Source organism: Rhipicephalus sanguineus, chromosome 4 (assembly GCF_013339695.2).
Source record: "Rhipicephalus sanguineus isolate Rsan-2018 chromosome 4, BIME_Rsan_1.4, whole genome shotgun sequence".
Lineage (NCBI taxonomy): Eukaryota > Metazoa > Arthropoda > Arachnida > Ixodida > Ixodidae > Rhipicephalus > Rhipicephalus sanguineus.
Genome location: NC_051179.1, coordinates 78,220,487 through 78,240,893, shown reverse-complemented (window position 1 = coordinate 78,240,893; position 20,407 = coordinate 78,220,487). Strand labels below are relative to the sequence as shown.

General features: G+C 46.8%; 1 protein-coding gene and 1 long non-coding RNA gene across 3 annotated transcripts in view; one reads left to right on the top strand and one right to left on the bottom strand.

The window, feature by feature from the left end:
* Positions 1-20,407, bottom strand: part of LOC119391312 (nose resistant to fluoxetine protein 6) — a 112,278-nt gene that overhangs the window by 12,209 nt on the left and 79,662 nt on the right. The gene's annotated exons all lie outside the window — the stretch shown is intronic.
* On the top strand, positions 835-3,786 carry LOC125758065 (uncharacterized). Of its 2 annotated transcripts, none has more exons than XR_007415791.1 (5): positions 835-993; positions 1,072-1,119; positions 1,214-1,333; positions 2,403-2,480; positions 3,630-3,786. It is a non-coding gene; the product is annotated as an uncharacterized LOC125758065 (long non-coding RNA). The 2 variants fall into 2 exon arrangements; XR_007415790.1 differs by having other exon boundaries at positions 844-993; positions 1,040-1,119.

Below are 20,407 nucleotides of genomic sequence, written 5' to 3'. Positions count from 1 at the left end.
GTCTTTGTTGGGCCTCCGAGATTGCGCGCAACCCGTCGGCGCACAATATCTGAGGCCATGACTGGGCGAAGCTCAAACCGTCGAGTGCGCTCACGAGAGCGCTGCGATCGCCGGCGATGTCAGGGTGTCTGTGAGTTGAGGGTGCAACCCAGACAACACACTACATCCCAGGGACTTCCCAAAAAAGTCCAAACGTCCCACATCCCAACAAGGTGGTTTTAAGGATGTCCTTTAGACATGTGCATAGGGATCATTCCTAAAACATCCCTTGTAGGATCTGATTGGGACTTCAAGTTAGCGGTGAAATAAGCTACCGTGTTGAAAATTGGCGATCCTAAACAATCGGAAACAGCAACTCCGCCGGAGAGCATGGTTGGCGCGCGTGCTAATATGCACATGAAAAACAATATATCCGCGTTTTTTTGTGAAAGTGTTCGTTTTTTTTTTGTTTCTTTCTAAATGTCGCGCCGTTATGAGGACGAGGGATCGATTGCTGTCTGCGTGAGCAAGTGTTGCACTTGGTAAAGGCGGTACAGCGGTACGGCGCACGTACTCGCGCCACGCACGCCGTGCTTTTCGTGAAAGATCAGAGAACGGCGGACGGCGGCCGCACCGCACGAGCGGTGGTGTGGTGGTGTCGTATTTATAAAAACACCGACATATTAACTTAAGAAGAATTGAATGAAATATTATTTTATTGTTTTCTTTCTTAGGTTTAATACGCAATTGTTCTTTAATTGCGCTTACTGCGAGCCAACACCTGCTCAAATAGTGGACGATTTGCTGCGAGCACTGCGCAGACATCGCCATCGCCATCATGGCGCCCGGCATGGCGCCCGGCGTGTTTGGAGTTCGGATAGATCAGACTCTTCGTTGGCCTCGTTTTTAGGTGTTTGATCCGTGACGTTTCGTCGAAAAATCACAAGCGCGCATGCCGTAGGTGTTTGCCTGGTTGCAAGATCTTGCCGATTTCAACGTTTTTCCACCTCTTCGGTAAGTACTTGACATGCCTGGATTACTGCAATCAGCACTTTCTTAGCACTTTCTTCTTTGGCTCCCCACCGCGCGCAGGTTGGCGTACGCTGAACTGGACCCTCGCAGCAAGAATGGCACGTGGGAGTAAGTTTTATTTGTGACGCGATTTGGTTTATCTTCCGCAGAAACTGTTAAGCTGACAATGCTGATATGTTGTTGTTGTCGGCCACGTGTGTAGATTGACACCGCGATCGTGGAACACATGGCTGATCTGCCTCGAATAACTGCAAGCCGGCGCGTGCGTAGTGCCGTGGAGAACGATCAGAAGTCCTGGACGACAAAGAAAAAAACTTCAAAGGTTTGTTGTACATGTTTTCCACGGCAACTGACATAAACGTAAAAATTGGAATGGTCAAATGCATGTGTCAAGTTTAACCATTTGTAGTGGGCTGTGGACATGAATTAAGCATTGCTGCACACAAGACTAGCTTGCCCTCAGTTTATGCCCAGTACCAAATTTTTTGCTCTCATGACACCATTTGTAAGAAAAGCCAGAACTTATGTTCAAAACAGCGCATATTTTTACTATTCTTTTATTCAGTTGCACGTGTGAGTCCTGCTGCTGGCCATCAGTTAGCCGGTTATCAGAAGAAAAGGGCACAGCCCAGTTTTGTACTGGTATATACCGTATCGTTTGTGATTATGATCATGATTTTTGTCTTACTGAAACAACAAACTGAAAAATGTATGTTGGTGTTTCTGCTACATCTCTATGAAGCAGCAGAACCTGTTGCTCAGTCACTTGGTGCATATTAGCAACTGGCACCTTGTCTGGCTTCCCGATACCTCCGCCTTTTTTCAGTGCATGTTGTTTTCATCCTTTACCAGCAGTCAAGTAGTTTCACACAACCGAAATGACCAACTAGCCCACTCTCTTTGTCAAGTAGGTTTTACTTCCAAACAAATGTAGCACATTTGCGATATGCACTGTTGCTCAATGATATTCTTTTTGCATGTGCTAGCTGTGTACACATATTACATGATCTTTTTTCTTTTTTTCAGCTGCTTCTAGTAGTGGTGCCCCTGGTGTGCACCTTTACCCCAAATGTCTGCACCTTTGCATATCGGTAATGACATAGAATGTGCTCAGCTTCCTGGACATCGGCATGCAGGTTACGAGACGGAAAACGTGCAGCTTAGACGTCATGCTTGTAAATGCGAAAGTCGTAACCGACATAATTAGAGTAAGCTAAAAGGAGAAATTTCTGCTTATGAGCAAGTAATTATGAAGCAGGTTTTACTCCTCTTAAACTAGCAGACATGCAACAACACAGTTGTGCTATGTTTGTTTTGTGCGCCACTTTCATGCATATTTGTGCCTGCAGTGGATATGCATATACATGAAGGATTTGTTTTTTTTTCCTCAGCTGCCTCTGCGAACCTCGCTCCTGGACAACAGCTGGGAGGCTCTGTGTTTAAACGCGTGCACCTTGGACGTCATGCTCGTAAATACCAATTCCTTTGTCATTCCTGGCATGAATTTCGTTGGTAAAGCAATAAGTAAAATTGTGCATTGTTGTTTACAAGCACTTCAGTATGAACCAGGCTTAAAGGAGAAGGGACCGACAACTGGCCAGAACTTGTGATTAGATCCTGTCAGAAATGAAAAGACCGCGCTACATACTGACATATTCCAGCATCCTTTTCGCGCTGTGAGTAGGATTTATATATCTAAATTGTGTTTAAAAGTAACAAAAAAAAAGGCATGTTGTGCAACCTATCGCAAGAGCAAGCTAGATTGCGGAGTTGATCACTTTGCTGTACAAAGTCACGTAGTCTGATACCGTCATGTGTGCCATTATTGGTCCTGAAAATATTAGTATGTATATTACTATCCATCCCCGCTCTATTCTGTGCTGCTTGAGAGGTAAAACGAGTTGCATGGTGACAAGTAACGGCGCTGCCTTCGCGGTAGCCAGTGGACCATGTCGAGCCGCAGCGCATGCGTGCGAGCACACACACACACAGTAAACCGCCGCGCTCGAACACGAACCGCTGTCACGCTCACTGTTTGCATCATGTCTTGTCACGTGTGTATACGACTTCATATCCGTCGCAGATAGAAAAATTCGAATTACAAATGTTTCACGGCATTTTCCACATCACCATTCCTTGATTATACACTCTGACTGGTAAGCTTTCTGTCGCGTTAAAGAAAATCGGTACCATAAAAGTTGGTTGTCGGTCCCTTTAACCTCTTAACACACACACAGGACAAAATAGGCATGCTATATCCCCGTTGTGCACCATCTTTGTGCGTTTGTGTGTGCAGTATGGACATGTACAGTACATTAAGGCTTTGTTTTTGTTCTCAGCTGCCTCTGCGAGCCCTGCTGTTGGACGCCAGCTGGAATGCTCTGCGTTTGAAAGCGTGCACCACAGATGTCATGCTCATAAATACAGAGTTCTCATGATTCTAGTGTTGACAAAGCAATAAGTAAAAGCAGGCACTTGTGCATCTGGAATTAGGTTTAACCCTGTCTCAGGAGACATAAGACAATATAGTCATGCTGTGTTCCTGTTGTTCACCATTTTCATGCATGTTGTGTGCAGTACGTATACATACATGCAGGCTTTGTTTTTGTTGTCCTCAGCTGCCTCTGCAAGCCCTTTTGCTGGACGCCATGGAAGGCCCTCCACTCGAAAGTGTGCACCTTAGACTACACGCTCATCAATACCAAGTTCTCTGTCCTTCTCGGCATGATTGTAGTGCCATATAATAGTGAGGCAATAAATCATTTTTGCTGGTCACTTGATGTTCCATGCATGTTGCTTGGTTTCTGAACACATGACTTGGTTGTAAGTTATCTAGTTATCTATGTGAAAAAAAAAGTGGGTTGGTTGGACGAGGAATATGCTTTCCTGGAGAGGCAACTGGCTCTCTCAGGTAGGCGGTGGTCGAGCGCGATGAAGCAAGTTAACATGTTATGGGAGCAGATGTCCCACCCTTTTGAAATAATCCTGCAGTAAAAAGTGGCCACATGTCCCAATAACATCCCACACGCATGCAGTTTTGGGACATCCCAAAAAGGTCTTTTTTTGTATCACTTGGGATGTTTTTCCACCTTGTGTGGGACGTCTTTTGGATGTCCCGAACTCCCAAAAGGGATGTCATTTGGATGTCCCTAGGATGCCTTTGCGTTGTCTGGGAAGGCAGTGGTGAGGAGGAGGGTATAAATATAAATTCCGTAGCGCCCTTGGTAGACAGTGCGTCGCTTAATTTCCGGTGCGAATGATTTTGGAATGCCCCTGCGTAAACGCTGACAAAACTTCAAAAAACCGTTTCAGGGTCCCTTTAAGCAGCCGTCATCGCTAACTATATGCCCAGTAATAATGTTGGCAAACATCAGGATCGGTCTATAGACAGTACGATTCTCATTATTGTGGGAGGTTGTCATATTTGGCCGGGAGCTGCAGCTCTGGTGCAACGAACCACCATTACAGTGTCCGGCCTGCCATGATTGTGTACTCTCCTTTCCATAGCATGACAGAAAACAAACGTAAAGTTAAGTGACAGGAGTTAAGGTAACATACAAGGAATATCAGATGGAAAATTTTCCACGACGTCCGCTGTTCTTAAACAGACACAATCCGCGAACAATATATCAAAGCACCACACTACATATCAAAGAAACTAAACCACTGCATGAATGTCAGGGAGTTTTACTGTGGATGTGACGTCTTCCGTTGCTCTTTTACTGTCCGAACTGCTCGATATTGGAACAAGTTGCTATCTACCATTGTATACAAGTCATCAAATTGTGCTTTCTTCCACACATTGAAAAATTTCATGTTCATGTATAGCTAGTTAAGCAAGTAACCTCCCTACTGCAATGCCCGAGGAGGTTATCTAGGTAACCACTAAATAAATAAAAGAAATTTCGGCGTGTTGCTTGGTCATCATCTGCGACGTAACCGAACCTGCAGCGTGTTTCCATATACTGAAGAGAGCAATGGCACAACTTCAGCATGCCGTCACCTGAGCGGCAGAAACATCCCGTAAAACGTCATACCATCGCCAAAATTAGAAGGAAAGAGACGGTTTCTGCGTGGCGTTGCATAAATAATCGCCAATTACTCAGTTTCAAAGTCAGGGGCGCAGGCAAAATTTTTTAGGGGTATTGGGTGGAGGGCACCTCCTTGATCCGAAGTGTGTGCCGGGCAGGCAGATGTGGTCGAGTGTCATTTTGTACTCTGTGTGGCATGGCACAAAATATTCTGGGTGGGGGGAGGGGGCATGGGCACGTAGTGCCACCCCCTGGCTACGCCCTTGTTCAAAGTGGTTGGCCCGTGTCACTAGGGCGGTTATTCACCTACGCCGTATCCCTTTGCGATTATCACTATTTTGCCAGCATACATACTGCCAGAACCTGATCAGACAGCGACGTGACCCCCGTGTCAATAACGTCATGCGGGACGTCTTTGCTTAGGTCACGTGACAATCCCGCACGGCGACCAAAAGTTCGCTGAGCTCCTCATGTTATGCAAGCAAGCGAACCTGCACTCTGCACTGGATGCGCCCAAAGGAGCTACCTGGCGTCAACAATATGTATGCGTACTCTCAATGCTGGGGTGAGAGTAAAAGAATCTGAAGCCGAATTCACGAAGGTTTTGGTACGTAACCCCACTGGCTGAACGTTTCCGCTGCGAACATTTTTTTAGTGTAACGAGTTTCCTTGAAAACGGGCCCCGGTATACAGTGCTATGAAAAAAGAATGCTGCAGTGTTGGCTGAGCGTTTGGCTGAGTGCTGAGACGTTGGCTGACCGTTTGGCTGAGCATTTGGCTTTAATGTTGGCTGAATTTGGCTGAGCAGCTGTGACTTTGCTACTAACATTTATAAATGGCAGTTGTCTTCAATACTCACTCCGGAATCGGCCCTGGAAAGATCATAAATGGCGGCAGCTGAAAGCCTGCAACGACGCACGTTCCAACGGCACAGCCCAGCAGAGATAAGAAGATGAATGTCGCCAGGATCAAGATCTTGCGGCTGTGAATAGTGCGTACTCATCAAGTCGCGGGTGTTTCATTGATCTTTATACACATAAGGGGCGGAGGGCTACATTATATAGCCGCCTACTCTAATACAAATTACAAAATACAAAACTCCTTGACTTCCCAAATTTACCTATAAATACACAGGCACATTGCAGGAACAAAAAACACGTACACCAAGTCTACAAGAAATATAAGCAAGAAAAAATGGCACAAGAACACAGCCACTAAAACTGGGTGAAGCGAATGGTAAAATTCATCTGAAATCTCAGTAGACTGCTCTTTGTGAAATACACGAACGCCTATTTTGTGTTGTCCTTTCATGAAACTCACAATACACATAACTTTCATATTATGCACTCATCAACAAAATTAACTTTCTGCCTGTACGAAAATTCACTAAGGTTGACAAAGCCCATCTTTGTTTAAGCAGACATGGCCATGGTCTAAATAGATTGGCAATAAGAAAAAATCCCTTTTGTCATTATCTCGCCAATGAATTCCGTACTTGTCATATTTACAAACCACAGCCATTAGGTTTGGGCATGATCCTTTGTACGATTGTTTACCCTGCGCTTTTCACTCAGAAGGTAGACTGTCGCAGTTAATTTCCTTTCCCTACTATCCTCTGCTAGCTTCAACACTAGCTAAGGAGGGAAGGTGTTTGAGGTTCGAATCGGCGCCCCTCGATGACTCGAGTGCACGGTGGCAGCGCGAAGGAAGAGCCGTTGTCCAGTGAAGAGACGCTTTAATGCCACGCTCAGGCGTCTGCCCGGGTCCAAGCCCGAACCTCCGCTCTCCTCTCACATCCAAAACAGCCTCTTTTCAACGTTCAGTTAGACAAAGAGTCCCTCAACAAACCAATCACACTTGGGGGTTGGCATCACCACAACCAATGGCACAAACACTTTCATGACAGACACGGCATTGGTCTAACGTACGACACAATCTACAACACGCGAGAGGATAGGTTCACTGCGCAACACGTGTCATCTCACTCTCTCCTACGTTATAGTCCGAGCATGCCCCTGACGTCCGCCAGCGCCGAAAGCTCGGCTCGGGCTCAACCGGCCCGCGTACCAACGTCTCTTTCAAGAAGCCGCCACACAAGCAGCCAGAAATTCCTCAGGCCCTGGCCACTGGTGAAATGTGTACGCGATAGTGCGTTGCTCGCCAGTCTAATGACACTCGGTCATTACATGCAGCTGGGGGCCGGTTCACCTGAACGCTCCGAGTTCCGTAATTACGACCAGACAGCGATTGTACACAAAGACATCCCCCGGTCGCATCCGGCCAAGCGGTCGCAAGACCAATTCCTCGCGTTCCCTTTTGCGGCGCCGACACGTGTTTCTTGTTAGCAGCAGGTTCTCGGAACGGCAGCGCAGGTAAACGCTCAAAGGGGTGCATGCGGATGCTAAACAATAACTGAAACCAGGCGGCCGTGTGTCGCGGTCGTCCCACCGGCGCGACGGTCTTCCCGTTCAGCTCCTATCTCCTCCCTTTTGTTACAAGCAAGGAGGCGGCTTTGGCGGCCCTGCGCTTTGACGGCGTCACCACAGAGTCGCCTTTCTTTCCCAGAGCGGGGCCTTCCGCGTCTGCTCTTTGCGGCGCCGACACGCGGGAATCTCTCTGCGCTGCGCAGTTTGTACACTGAACCACACAACAACACGCCGACTCTGCATGCCTCAGACTGACTCCTCCCCCCTCAAGAGTGTTACTGGACACTCGATGTCCACGTAACACGATAAAAAAAATAAAACAACACCGCACAAAATAAATAGGAAACTCTTCACGCACGCAAGTGCTGGACCAATTTCCATTTCACACTCAAAATAACAACTTTCTCGACATACTGCGGAGAAGAAACAAACAAAATCCGTGCGACGAACAACAATTATGACACACTCTGAATGAAATCAACAGTATTAATGAGCTCATGGTAGCTTGACACAGGGCACGCAAACTTTTCGGAGTCATGTTGCATAATGTCTCTCACATTCACCGCACCATCATTGTCCCAACACATGAGACCCACTCTGTGCGCCCCTCAGGCCCCGCAGAACACACTCAAAGGAGGCGACGGACTCCGCGTCAGCTATATCTTAGGCTCAAAGGATCGCACCCGGTTCGAAAAAGAATCAACACCTTCCACAAAGCATCGCTTCATTACATATCAACACTGGCCCTATAAAACGAATCTGATACACCTATACCCACAGTCCTATGACTTAAGGGTAAGTCTACACTGCAATAACAAAAGGAATGCCTACAATAAACAAGACATTTGCATCTAGACACAAAATATTTGTCTGAGCTATGTTACACAACACTTGACACTTAATCCGAAATGCGAAAAAAAAAACCTTACTCATTCATTCGATCCAACGTAACTAGTTCAATAGCTAGCGATAAAGTAATAAACAGTCTGCGTCAAACATAACAGGCTACTTACATAACATTTATAACAGTCTACTGACATAACGGTTATATGAACACAACCCAAATGATCATCCGAGACGCGAAAGAGCATCAGCAGCCTTGTTCAGCGCGCCTTTGATATGAATTTCTATGTCATATTTTTGGACCGCCAATGCCCACCGCGTTAGCCTAGCACTTGAGGGAGCCGCGCGAGTCAGGAAAGTCAGCGGGTCATGGTCAGTCTTTATTTTGACCTTTGTGCCAAATAGCCACGTACCCAAAGACTCTAGCGCCCACACAATTGCAAACGCCTCCCGTTCAATTGTGGACCACTTTTGCTGCAACGGGCTCAATTTCTTACTAAGGAATGCAACTGGCTGTTCAGTTTCTGCCCTTAAGGCCATTGGTACTCTATACATATGTGGTCGTGTCTGCTTAGCACCGGGTGACAATGTGATTTTGTGCTCACCAAACTTACTTCGGCCAGGCCGGTCCGACATCACCTCTCTATACTCATGAAGAACCGCACTGAGTTCCTCCCTTTGGCTAAAACTTAAATCACTTGCTTGGGCAGCCACAGAAACTTGGCCGCACGACTTTACAGCATGCGGTGCCATCTCGATGTTCCCGAACTCTGCGTCGGCCTCGAATACCACCCCTACATTGTTAGCTCGCGCGTGATACGGTCGGAGCTTATTAGCATGAACTAGCCTCTCAGCACCCGTTGCGTCCACTACAACATAACTGTCGGCCCGCGTTCTCTCTTTTACGGCCACTGGTCCTTGCCACTTCGGTTGCAATTTGCTGCCGCCCTCACTTTGCATGACGAGGACTTGATCCCCCACTGAAAACTCCTTCCGGGTGGAGCGAAGGTTATACTTCTGTGTATAAAGCTTCTGGATTTCGCTGCTGCGCTCATCCACAACTTTTGCGACCTCACTCATTTGTTGTCTCAGCTCTTTCAAGTAGACTGCCGCTGGTTTGCTTAGCCCAATCGGAGGAGTCCACTCACCAGTCCACGATTTACGGAGAATGCTGAGGGGCCCATGTGGTGCGCGACCATACATAAGTTCGAACGGTGACTTCCCCGTAATGTCATGCGCCACTTCGCGATACGCCCACAGCAAGCAAGGCACGTAGCGGTCCCAATCTCTCCCGTGCGTGCCGATTACGTGGCGCAGCATACCTTTGAACGTCCCATTCCAGCGTTCCACGATGCCGTTACTCTGCGGGTGATCGGGCGTCGCGAACCTCATTTTTACACCTAACCTATCCATGAGCTCTACCGTTAGTTTAGCCGTGAAATTTGTCCCTTGGTCGCTACATATCAGCTCAGGCGTTCCGCAGCGACTAAACACATCTATTAGAGCTTGACACGTTGCCTTGGCTGTCAATGCCCGCAGTGGAATCACTTCTGCCCACCGTGTACACAGGTCAACAACACTTAAAGCATACTTATGACCCCGCGAGGAAGCTGGCTCAAGGGGGCCTATGCAGTCAAGATAAATTACCTCAAAAGGTGTCTGCGGTCTGTTCAAAGGCGTTATAGGCACCCGATCGGTCTTAAGCCTACGCGCGTGAACCTGACACCCATGACAGCTCTGACAATGTTGCTTTACATCCGATCCCAGTGATGGCCAATAAAAGGACGCTTTAATGCGCTTTTTCGTTTTCTTTTCTGAGAAGTGACCACCGCAAGGGCTGTCGTGTGCTAACTCTAGCACTTCGGCTCGGCGCGACTTTGGTACTACTAACTGGAGGCACTGTTTCCCGTCTAACTGCTCCCTATGATAGAGCAACTGACCGTCAATTACCATGCCGTGCGACCCGTCTTTTGCCTGGCGCCACGCATCGGCCAGTGACTCATCTCGTTTTTGCTCCTCTGCGAAAGAACTCTCAGTGACCGGCCCAAGCCGCTCGCTGTCCTCAATAATATCTTCTCCTACAGAATTCTGACTTTCAACCTGCCCCTGCTCCAAACCTGACGTGAAATTAGACGCCTGCGGTTCCAACGCCTGTGCGTCCTGCTCCTCCTCTCCTTTATCTTCTAACGAGGTGTTTGCCTCACCCTCGGTGTTAGGTACCTGTAGCTCACTGCTTGGTGGTTCCTCTAATGTGCGCTGCACGGCGTTAGCACTAGGGTTAGAGCCTTGAGACACCTGCTCTTGGTCTCTCAATGGTAAATGCTGCTCCGGTGCCATCTCCTGTGTAGTGCAGCTGATTCCCATATCATACTCCTTCAGGTCACTCATTAACTCTTGACGGCAGAGACGAAGGCATTCGTAATCTTCCGGAGTAAGTAGTACGGACGCACTGGTACTCAACTGATCAGTTACGGCGCAAAGTAAAGTCACACGCTGAGTAGCGCTCCCTGACGAGTGTGGAAGGCCGAGGGGCACATACATTAGGCGCGCTGTAACGCCCTGACCGAAAGCACCAGTTAGCTTTATTATGCCACTACTCTGACCCAAAATCTCGGTAGTTACCTCCTTCGCCCGTATCACTGTTATATCCGCACCTGAGTCAATGCGCGCGAAACAGGGCTTGTCTCCGACGAAAATTTCGATCCTCGGATCTCCCATCAGTGAATTGTTCATAAAGGCAGGGTACCGCGACGGTGTGGCTGGTCTCTCAAATGACCTTTCCTTCTGGGGAGCTACGCACGCAACCTCTGCTTTCTTAGCGGCAGTGTCTCGTGAAGACTCGCAATCCCTTTGAAAGTGGCCCCTTTGTCCGCATCCAAAACATACTCCTGAGTTAGGGCTGAAGTTTGGACCAGTGGATTGTTTGGGGTGCGGCCTATAATTCTGATTTCTTACTGCAGTGCCGCGGTAATTGCTCTGCCTGCTGCCGTCGAGGCTTTCTTCAAAATTTGCGGCTAACTCCGCTATATCCTTGGGCTTCAACCAGCCCTTTACTTCCTGCTGAGTGACCAGTGAGCGGAGATCACTTGACATTAACTGCTTCAGCCTATCTGCTATCAGCAATTCCTGAAGGCTCTCAAATGACTGCACCTCTCTACTTCTGAGGTAGTATGTGAACATTGTCTCCAGGCGTGCCGTCACTTGGCTCCAAGACTCGTCTGCCTCTCTTTTAATTTCTAGAAACATTCGGCGGTACTCACTTGGAGTCATCCGCAGTTCCTTTAAAACTTTAGATTTTAGATCTGGGTACGCCATTACCCCAGCCTCCGATTGATTGGCAACGAATGTCCGCATCTTGTCACTTAAGAATGGCAATATAACAGTGCCCTGCACTTCCTCAGGTATGCTCAACGCCGCAAAAAGAGCGTCCACATTCTTGAACCAGGCGGGGATCATTGGCTCATTAGTGGGCATGGGCGCAAGGACTGCTTTCAACTCTTTCGCGTACCATGCAATACCGCTATGCCGGTTACGGATTTCCGGCTCCTCTGAAGAGGCACGCAACGACCTCATCTTCTCCAGCTCAAGCTTGAGCTTTAATGCTTCTATCTCAAGCATCAACTCGCGCGTGCGATCCGATCCATTTACACTGTCACCTTCCATAACATTTCCCTCTGAATCCGACATCTCCCAGAGTGTGCCTGAACGCAAGTGCATTCAGTAAAAAGGGCCCCGAGAGAGCACAAAGCGAGCCTCACCTTGCCGTGATGCGTCGCCCACCGTCGTTGTCAGTTGCAGCTGCGTCCGTCCCGTCTCTGACGCTTGTCGTTACGAAGTCGCTCGATGCTCGCGGTGCTCCACCGGACCACCCTCGCCGTTGCGTCAGTCCCTCACGTCGACGTCTCTTGCCGCTCTCCTCCCGATGCAGGACACCGCAGCGCCTCGTCAGTCGCTCAACGAAGTCGTTCGGCTTCGCCCTTGTTCGCTGACACCCAGCGCTCACGTGTCGCTCAACTCCTGGCTCCAAAGTTGACCGGCAGGCTCGGAATGTCAATACTGCTTCAGGCAGCTCACCAGCAGGTCCCAATAGCAGCGAGCGTCTTGACAGCTTCGCCGGGCTTCAGCACCTTCCTCACTGCGGGCTCTCCGATCCTGTCGGCTGCGCCAGTTAATTTCCTTTCCCTACTATCCTCTGCTAGCTTCAACACTAGCTAAGGAGGGAAGGTGTTTGAGGTTCGAATCGGCGCCCCTCGATGACTCGAGTGCACGGTGGCAGCGCGAAGGAAGAGCCGTTGTCCAGTGAAGAGACGCTTTAATGCCACGCTCAGGCGTCTGCCCGGGTCCAAGCCCGAACCTCCGCTCTCCTCTCACATCCAAAACAGCCTCTTTTCAACGTTCAGTTAGACAAAGAGTCCCTCAACAAACCAATCACACTTGGGGGTTGGCATCACCACAACCAATGGCACAAACACTTTCATGACAGACACGGCATTGGTCTAACGTACGACACAATCTACAACACGCGAGAGGATAGGTTCACTGCGCAACACGTGTCATCTCACTCTCTCCTACGTTATAGTCCGAGCATGCCCCTGACGTCCGCCAGCGCCGAAAGCTCGGCTCGGGCTCAACCGGCCCGCGTACCAACGTCTCTTTCAAGAAGCCGCCACACAAGCAGCCAGAAATTCCCCAGGCCCTGGCCACTGGTGAAATGTGTACGCGATAGTGCGTTGCTCGCCAGTCTAATGACACTCGGTCATTACATGCAGCTGGGGGCCGGTTCACCTGAACGCTCCGAGTTCCGTAATTACGACCAGACAGCGATTGTACACAAAGACATCCCCCGGTCGCATCCGGCCAAGCGGTCGCAAGACCAATTCCTCGCGTTCCCTTTTGCGGCACCGACACGTGTTTCTTGTTAGCAGCAGGTTCTCGGAACGGCAGCGCAGGTAAACGCTCAAAGGGGTGCATGCGGATGCTAAACAATAACTGAAACCAGGCGGCCGTGTGTCGCGGTCGTCCCACCGGCGCGACGGTCTTCCCGTTCAGCTCCTATCTCCTCCCTTTTGTTACAAGCAAGGAGGCGGCTTTGGCGGCCCTGCGCTTTGACGGCGTCACCATAGAGTCGCCTTTCTTTCCCAGAGCGGGGCCTTCCGCGTCTGCTCTTTGCGGCGCCGACACGCGGGAATCTCTCTGCGCTGCGCAGTTTGTACACTGAACCACACAACAACACGCCGACTCTGCATGCCTCAGACTGACTGTCGCGAACAACGCTTTACGGTCCATTGCCTGATTCATCAGATTTATTCAACAACTGGTTATATAATGAATTCAGATAACAGTGCGCGTTCAGAAAAAACACTACGTGCGTCACAACTTAGGCCTGAGATCACTACAGTGAGTGCCCTTCGTCGCGCTGTGCTGTCGCTCGGCTCTTCTGTTATAAGAATTAAGATAATTGTACGACCATCATCAAGTCATTTTTTATTAGAAATCCGCCTCCTTAGGAGCAGATGGTTTTGTGTTTTCAGTTGTTTCGTTTTATATTTATACGCAGCAAAGAGTTTCCCTATAAACTTCGTACACTCGGTAACGACAGAAGTCCTGGAGCAGATTGAGGCTTGAAGATAAGAAAAATCTTTTTTACAGCGGGTGTCGCTGGAGGCAGCATTTCGACAGGCAACATTGTTTTCTTGAAGGCATCAACCTTGAAGCAACTTTATTGCGAACTTGAAGAAGACAAGACCGCTTCTCGAAACGTTACCTGCAGCGACACACTCTACTCATGCATTTTTCACTCCTATAACTAATTCTTTACGAATATTTAGTTTTATACATTATATGTGGTTACTGTCTGAATATTCTGCTCACCGTTTGAGTATCAGCAGCACGAGAAGAGAGACGACGAACAGTTGGAAATCCGTCGACAGGTACCACACGTGCCCTACAACATCCTGAAAGGTGAAATAGCGGCATTTTACGTAAGCGATATTGAATTTGGCTATTCGTGCAGGGACAGGGAAATACAATTCATATTCAAAAGACAGGGCGTGCAAAAACGAACACAAGAGACAAGTAAAGACACCACAAACGCCGAATTCTCTCCACTTCTTTCTTGCGTTCGTATTTCCACGCCCTGTCTTTTGAACATGAATACCTACCAACTAGCTCAGCTCTCGGTTATTATAAAATAGAATTCCTTAGTGCAGTGTTTGGCGTGCGCTTGTTAAACCTACGAGTATGAGTCTACTAGCCTATAAAAATGGGAAATAGGGAAATGCCTTTCTAAAATAAGATCAGAGATCTTTGCCGGCAAATACATCCTATTCTACATCGGAGAGCCAAGGATAGATTCAAAAGCTGTGAGAAATAGAAAGAAAAATTGAGAGCGAAATTAGAATTTTCGAAGCTTACCTTCTTTACACCCATTTCCAGGTGGGAAAAACGAAATTCAAAGCATTGCATGCAAAATAACTGGCTACATAAAAGTGAATTACTGCAGCCTTGCTGCGTATATGCTAACACTTTCTTCAGCAATCAAGCGAAAAACGTCCCTAGTATAATAAACATCATCATCATCTTCTTCATCGCTATTTCCACGGGAATACGAAGGCCTCTCCCAGCGATCTCCAATGCTTCTTTCCTGCGCAAGCTGTTTGTATAACTTGATATGGTATAATAAATAATAAGCTCAATATATTATCCTGCCTATTGAAGGAAAACTCGTAATGTAACCTATTGTGTTTATCAGCGCCAGCAATTCCGGACTGCATCAATTCACTTGGCTTTCAAGAACGGTTAAATAAAAACGAGTACACATTTCCAATGTTAAATGCGTTTGAATATGTGTAATCTTGATTGTAGCATCGCGCATACCTTGACACAATTACTGACTATTTTATGCTTTTGACATTTATTGAGTCAAAGAAGTACTATTCGCGGGCAGAATTATAGTTTAATAAATATTTATTTGTAAGTAATATGGTGTAATGAGACGGGGCAAGAGGGAAGGAAAGGGAAAGTTTGAATATCTGGGAGGAGTTACCCCAGAGAGACGAATCTTGCATCTTAGTGCAAGACCAGTCTTGCCTTAAGATGCAAGAACCTGCTCATCCATGGTATTAAGCTGGGACAAAAAACACAGCATTCAACACATATAGCCGAGTTCCGTAAGGAAGCTTTCTCATAAAGTGTGAACTTACATTCACGGTGATCGCATAGAAATTTCTGATCTGAAGAATGAAGTGCCACCAGTGAGAGGACACCTCGCCGTGCAGGTCTTGGAAGAACTTCTTCGTGTTGGGACCGTCGATAAACGGGTCGAGCGCGTACAGGCACATGATGACGAAAAATAGTGGAATGCAAGTCCTGCAGGAAAAACGCGATTACTTACCTTGGTGAAAAAAAAACTGGGCCCATACTCAAGAAGGCGTTTTACGCTAAAAATTTTCGTAAAAGAATATTTCATCCAATCACAATGCGGGACATATCATTAGCCAAGCAGGCTGACCAATGGGAACACGCACTTACGAAAAAGAAGTTTTGTGAATTCGGTCCCTGGAGAAAACCGTTTGTTAGTTGAGCATGCAGCGTGCGGTTCTATCCCCGTGGTGTTACTGGTGTTTGAGTTTTGTTACTGTAAACCACCTCTTCCTACAATGAACAGTTGCTGCAGATTAGGATGTTAAATCGTGGTGACCACGTTCACATACACACAGGCTGAGCAGGCGAACCTTTCTTGTGGAAGCTTTCAAAGGCACAGCGTTCGTGCCTCTAATCCTACGCCCTTCGCCTAAGAATTTTTTACAATATTTTTTCCTAATAACTAAGCTAACCCTTTTTTTGCTGCCCCAGTTTACTAAACGACACAGATCGTCAGGTTATGAGCGCTATTATCAATATTTATAGACTAGCTATACGAGACATACCTGGTGAACGTACGTCAAGTATAGGTGTGCTACCCTGCGCATGTCAGAATTAGTCGTCGCTATAGTATACGATTTTGAGCACCCAAGCCTCAGACGTCTAAGTGCTGTTCATTTTAGGCTCCAATTAATTGCGTACATTCGGAGAAGTGCTTTACAAGACTTTACATTGTTGTTCCACATATATTTGCGACGTCAAGACGTGGAAGAACTCGTAGAGCATCTTACCTAATGAGTCGTCTAATAACGCCGATGATGAAGACGATGGGTCCATTTCTCTTCTGTCTTATGATTGTGAAGCACAGGAAAAAACCGCTACGAACAAAAAAGAAAAGACATTGTTCTTTAAACTATCAAGACTGATAAAAGGATTAAGTAAATGATAAGCCGCATGATGAATCCTGATCACAAGTTTCAGTCGTCAGTTTTAAGGCAATCTCTTATGGTTACCATATTCAGCCTCATAAGTAAGACATTACAGTTAGTGAACAGGCGACAGTTGACGGAACAGGTTTATTGACGACGCATGTTTGGTACACACCTCATACAAAGAACACCCCCCCGCCTGCAGGTTTTTGCATGCAACAATTACTATATGTTTTCAAAGAAAAGCAAAGTATTCCTGGCTTATATTCTGATGGGAGCGCCCGGTAGACCTATTTCAATGTCACCTATTCGTTTTTTTTTTCTCTCTGGAAATCCTAACACAAAACACGTAAAAATGTGCGGCGAACTTTTTTGGTAAAGGATAGTATATACGATTGACGTGAAGCCTTCGTAGGAGTAGCAGACCACTGCAGCAATTCAAATGAAGTAAGCGAAAATTTGCTTATTATTATATTTAACTGTGTTTGGCCCTAAGCCGCGTTGATATTAGGTCAGTTGTGATGAATGCATCCAACCACTTTTTCCTCATCGTTATCTACGAAGGAATGCAGTGTCGGATTGCGTAATCTTTGACGTATCTTAAAATTTTTATCTTTTATATTTTGTAGACCGCCCTACTGTAGGCTGGTTACTAATGAGCAAATGTCAAACTTACGAAAAGGCTGTGTACGTTCGGTTAAGTTAGGCTGTTAAGTTCAGTTTGCATTAGAAAGATTAGGTTAAATGTATGCGCCCAAACACCTGCTACTCATTGCTATGACAGGCCAACTTGATAATCTTTTGCATTATTGACACAAATTTCGGACGCACAGGTTAGCTACTGATTAATTTAGGTACGTCAATTCTTCACCACAATTTTCTATTGTGCTTTCTATTTTAAAAGTCAATTTAAGCAAGAGAAACTCCAAGTAATGGACATACTTCGGCTTCCAAAAACCGTCACTTACCTTAAATGATTCTCAGGTGAAAAAATCTAAGTTCCTCAGCTAACTAAATGCAACACCCTTAAGAGGAATATCTGTACTTTTGCTATGATCGGATTTATTCGCCCATACTAGCCACAGTAATTCCGAGGCTGTCTCGCACGTACCTAAACTAAACTTCAATTGCGTGCTTCGCATACTTCATGTTTCGAATTCGATGTACTTGCCTCAGAAAGAAGAACGTGTCCACGCTGCTGTATCCTGCGGTTATGATCATAAACGACCACCTTTCTGACAAGGTGAACAAGTTCAACATTCCAGCTGAAACGAGTAGAAAACAGATTCAGTGCTTTCATTCTGCAAAGGTAATCCGTTCGTATCAGGTACTCGCAATAAGTGCGAACAATGTCTTTCATGTACCTTTAACGCTTACCAAAAGGTCAGGTAATTGCAAATGGACTTGTTCCAGGTCCATTTGGCACTTGTTATGATGGGCGTACTTTAAAGAATAATTGTGGGGGTTTTACATCCCAAAACAACGACACGATTATCAAAGTCGCCGTAGTGGAGGGCTCCACAAATTTTGACCACCTGGGGTTCTCTAGGGTATGCTTAAATCTCAGCACACCGGCCTCAACGCGGACGTGGTGGCCGCAATTCGTTCCCGCGACCTTCGGTCAACAGTAGAACTCCATAACCACTAGACCACCGCGGTGGGATGGGCATACTTCCTAACCGCGTCTTCGTCTTCGTCTTTGTATCTTTTCTTTTTGTGCATACTTGATGTCTTTCTCTTGAACGACAGTTGCGTCTGTATCATCACATGAATAAATTGGTAGTGGAGTTTAAAACCGAGTGAAATATCAATTCCTCTTATTTATATCTGTGCATATTTTTTTATTGATTCATTCATTCATTCATTCATTCATTCATTCATTCATTCATTCATTTGTTTCGTAAGCAGGTGCTATAGTTACCGGGTGCTAAATTGCGCAACGCACGATCTTTAGCGGCGGAATCTGGAAACACGGAAATTGTGATCATGACGTCATTAGCCGCACAGACCCTTTGCATAAAAGCACGTGCGCTTGCGCTTAAGCTGTACACCTGTGTTCGTGGTCCCAGGAGCGTAAGCATTTATGCGGTGAAAGTTGCGCAGTGTTACGATGGATTACAAGAGACACCAGCAGCTAACCTGGACTGGCTAAAGGCCTTAAGGACGCAACTAAAAAGAAAACAAGAAGGAAGAAAACGTCAAGAGGGAACGCAGGAAACGACACACAAGACAAACTCACACCACGTGTCAGACATTATTGAACCACAGTGGCCCAGGACAATGTGGACGATGCCGAAGAATCGAATTCCATGCAGAAACTGCAGGGCGTACTGCTCTGGTTTAGCCTTGTCGGCGACCCTGAGTAGGAAACGTGTGTTCGATGTCGCCGAGAAGCCGGTGACCAAGTCGAACAGAGAGCCTGTAAAGACAGTATCACGTACACCGTTCTATCAGAATGATAATGAAATGTATTAGGTACTGCAAAATTCTCATGCGCTCTAGGCATTTACAAGCGCTGTACGCAAAGCGCTAACACTTGATCCAAAGGACAGGACCGATCGGCCAATCAGTACAAAGATTAGCGTAACAAGCGGCCGCAAATGGCTTCCTGTGGCTTCCTTGCATGCAGCGCTCATCGGCAGCACTGAACTGTACCAAATGCTCCTTCGAGGTGTCAACACAGATCCGACCTGTTGTCCGAACCCGTCTTTGTGCCGCGTGACAGATGGATGGATTCTCCTCTACTCCTATCGGCACTGTGTTCTGTAGCTTTTCCCAGAACGCATAACCTAGGAAGTATAACGATCAAAACTGGGCAGGCGTGAGACACATCAGCCGTCACATCGTACTTGTCCCGGAAAACAGCGCCCTCAGTAAAAACGTGTCCGAAAGCGCACCTTCTGCACACCATAAACAATGAACCCTTAAGCTGGCTTACTTCTCTTCTTTAATCGCAAAATCTTCGGGCTCGTATAGATCGATGTCTGGCAAAAATGGGCTCATAAATTAGAGAACTGCAGTGCTACCTGGCGAGGGCATAGGGCTTGTAGATTTACCGCATCTTATCATTTTTAAATGGGAAGCATTTCTTAGCGTACTTCAGCGACTTTGAGAATATCTATCTAGCCGCCTGCGACTTTGTGCTCTCCTGGCCGTTTCATTAATGGTATATATACCAAAATTGGTATGACATAGCATGACTGTACAAATAACACAAATGACAGGTCATAACATGAAAATCATCACATGTATGTCATGAACGGCATGATTTACATGCCGTGGTAATGGGGCTCTTGCGGCCGTTTCGTGAACTTGATAAATACCAAAATTGCCTTAGCGTGACAAGAGTGTATGGCAAACATAAGTAACAGGTCCTATCGTGCAAATCATGAAATGCATGTCATGTACGGCATGACTTACATGACATGGCCTCGGGGTGCTCGCGGCCGTTTAATAAGATGGATATATACCAAAACTGGTATGATGAAACATGTCTGTATGGCGAACATGAACGACATGTCTTAACATGAAAATCATGACATGCATGTCATGTACGCCATGGCATACATGCCCCCCTCATGGAGCGCGGACGGCTGTTTGGCTAGCTTGATATATACCAAAATTGGTATTGCGTGACGCGACTGTACGACGAACATGAATGACAGGTGGTAACATGACAATCATGACATGCATGCCATGTAAAGTATGATTTACATTCCCGCTCATGGTGCGCTGGCGGCTGTTGGGCTAGCTTGATGTATACCAAAATTTGTATTGCGTGACGCGACTGTGCGACGAACATAAA